General features: G+C 43.3%; 1 protein-coding gene across 1 annotated transcript in view; it reads left to right on the forward strand.

Annotated features, from left to right (window-relative positions):
* The window catches only part of Slc39a9 (solute carrier family 39 member 9), a 41,135-nt gene that overhangs the window by 20,217 nt on the left and 17,478 nt on the right, over nucleotides 1–3,440 (forward strand). The window lies entirely within an intron of this gene.

Genomic DNA, 3,440 nt, shown 5'->3' on the forward strand with positions numbered 1-3,440 from the left:
CAAAAAAAAAAAAAAAGATTTATTTATTTATTTTATGTATATGAGTACACACTGTAGCTGTACAGTTAGTTGTGAGCCTTTATCTGGTTGTTGGGAATTGACTTTTAGGACCTCTGCTCGCTTTGGTCAGCCCGTCTCACTCTGGTAGACCCGCTTGCTCTGGTCACCCGCTCACTCAATCCTTGCTCAGTCCCTGCTCGCTGTGACTCAAAGATTTATTTATTATTATATATAAGTACACTGTAGCTGTCTTCAGATGCACACGTCAGTTCTTATTACAGGTGGTAGTGAGCCACCATGTAGTTGCTGGGATTTGAACTCAGGACCTTTGGAAGAGCAGTCGATGCTCTTACCCGCTGAGCCATCTCACCAACCCGTAACAGTTCTTATTTGTGTATGTGTGTGTGTGTGAGTGTGAGAGAGAGATGCATGCACATATATGTGTATATATGTTAGTACATGTTAATATGTGTACACATGAGTATGGAATATGAGGGATAGGTACACACATGCCATGCTTCATGTGCAGAGGTCAGAGGATAGTTTGTGGGAGTCCGTTCTCTCCTACCATGGGGGTCCTTGGGATTGAATCGGGCTTGGTTGCATTCATTTTTAGCCTCTCAGCTAATATACTCAATCTTATTTTATGAGACAAGGTCTCTTACTAAACCTGGAGCTTACCAATTTGGTAAGACTGGGTGGCCAGAGAGCTGCAGGATCCTCCTGTCTCTGCCTCCTCCATGCTGGGAAAGGGGCACACACCACCATGCCTGGCTTTTTACATAAGTACTGGAGATTGAACTCATAGAGTTGAAAATTATTCCCTTATTGACCATATTCTGGAAGCAATTACTGAACTAATATTTTTTTTTTCTTTAAGTGTTTGCTAGAACTTACTGGCAAATTTGTCATTTGGGCAGGTGTCTTCTATGTTGAAAGGTGTTTGTATTAGTAATTTTTCTCATTACTGTGACCAAATTCCTGAGGAAAACTAACTGAAGGAAGAGAGATATTTTGGCTCACAGTTTAAGGGGATCATGTCCATAGTGGCTACCTCTTTTTCTTTTTAAGATTTATTTATTTATTTCATGTGAGTATACTGTCGCTGTTTTCAGACACACCAGAAGAGGGCATCAGATCCCACAACAGATGGTTGTGAGCCACCATGTGGTTGCTGGGATTTGAACTCATGGCCTCTGGAAGAGCAGTCAGTGTTCTTAACTGCTGAGCCATCTCTCCAGCCCCAAAACCTACCTCTTAAAAGTCCCATAACTCATTCTAAAATAACACCAGGGTTGAGAACCAAGTCTTCAAACATTCAAACCTATATGGAACAAACTGTTACTTCCAGTCATCACTCTCTACCTCTGATCCCGTAGGCTCATGGTCTTCTCATAATACAAAATGTGTTTTATCTGACTTCAAAAGTCCCCATAGTCTTGCAGTTCCAAATCTGTTTAAAAAACCAAAGTTTCAGCTGGGCAGTGGTGGCACACGGCTTTGATTCCAGCACTTGGGAGGCAGAGGCAGGCGGATTTCTTAGTTGGAGGCCAGCCTGGTCTACAGAGTGAGTTCCAGGACAGCCAGGGCTACACAGAGAAACCTGAAAAACAAAAAACAAAGTTTCCTCTGAGACTCAAAACAGTCTCTTAACAGTGAACCCCTGCAAAATCAGAAACAAGTTACTTCCCCCAAAGTATACAATGCAGAGTAAATATTTGGAAGTCAGTATGGAACAGCCGTTCACAACCTGGGGGTCAGTGACCTTTTCACAGGGTTCACACATCAGATTCATCACTAGCAAAATTACAGTAATGAAGTAGCAACAAACAATTTTATGGTTGCAGGTCACCATAATGTAAGAAGCTGTATTAAAGGTCGCAGCCTTAGGAAGCCTGAGAATCACTTTCCATACTACAGAAAGATCATCTTAAACCTAAACACCAAAGCCTGCAGTTCCTGTCTAGTGACTAGACATGGTGGCATTTCATGTGCTCCAGTGGACTTGGGTAGCCCTGCCCCACAGCTCTGTCCCCTGTAGCATTTCTGGCCTGTCTTGTGCTACTCGATTCTTGTGCTGCAGCTTTCCTCAAGAGATGGCTTGTGTTCCCAATACCTCTAACAAACAACTCCCTGTTGCAACCATGCAACCATGCTTTGCCCTAAGCTTCATGCCCAGCCTGCTTAGGGAACTAGGTCCTGTCACATGTTGTTTGGCCTTAGGGGGTTTCTGGAACTTTGGTGCAAACCTTGATCAATAAAATAAATATTAAAAGTTAGAGCCAGCTATGGTTGTATGTGTCTGTAAGTAACCCTTGTGCTGGGAAGGGTGTTGGAGGGCAGGGTATAAGTAAGATGATCCTGGGAGCTTGCTAGCTAGCCCTTGTAGGCAAAAAAGGGTAAACTTCTAGCTCAGTGAGAGACCTTGTCTCCAAAAATAAGATAGCAGGCCACCAAGGTAGATTAGCAGATAAGGGTACTTGCTGTCCATCCTGACAGTCTCTTGAGTTTGATCACCAGGACCCACAGAGTAGAAGGAGAGAACTGACTTCCCCCAGGTTGTCTTCTGACTTCAACATGTACATCATTGCACACATGCGTTAACATCCCCCCCCCATATAAATAAATAAATGAGAAAATACAGTGGAAAGCCTTAGAGGAAGATACCTAGTGTTTGCCTCTGACTTCTACATGCATATGTACAGTTGAACACATATATATATAACACATGCACAGACATACAAAGATTTCCAGCCGTATTTATGGGAGTAGCCAGACTTTTTGATTAGATTAAGACATACTGCATGAAATGGAACCTATACTTTTCATTGGCTAAGACCCTGAGACTAGCTAAGTCATGGGCCGAGGAGAAAGCTCACTACTATTATTCTGATGAAGGAACATAGTAAACAAAATGACTTGTAATTATATATGCTGTAACCATAGTGGAGAGCATGGCTGAACCCTCATTGGAAGAGCTGCTTCTTGCAGTAATAGAAGTTAACGAAGAGACCCACAGCAGGACAGTGTGCAGAGCCCTAAATGGGATGCTGTTATCTAAGCCCTCCCCTCACGGCTCAAGGGTCTTTACAGAAGAGGAGGCCTAAAGAGAGTGAGAGTTAGAGGAGATGATGACTCCAAGGAAACTGTCTTCAGACACAGCAGGGCTGGCACTCATGTGGATTCACAGAGGCTGTGAGGCACACATAGGACCTGCCAGGTTTAACCAGGCAAAATGCCAGCACTGAGAAGGGGAATGGACACAAAATCTCAGACCTAACTGAGAGGTTGTTTGCAATTGAAACCTCTGGGAAAGGGGAAATTCATTTTCTCTAATGGAAACTGGGTCAACACACTCCAGGGTAGGTCCCATCCCCAGGAGTTAACTAATGTAAAATAGATCTTATATTGTGTGTGTGTGTGTGTGTGTGTGTGTGTGT

Source organism: Mastomys coucha, unplaced genomic scaffold, assembly GCF_008632895.1.
Source record: "Mastomys coucha isolate ucsf_1 unplaced genomic scaffold, UCSF_Mcou_1 pScaffold6, whole genome shotgun sequence".
Taxonomy (NCBI): Eukaryota; Metazoa; Chordata; class Mammalia; order Rodentia; family Muridae; genus Mastomys; species Mastomys coucha.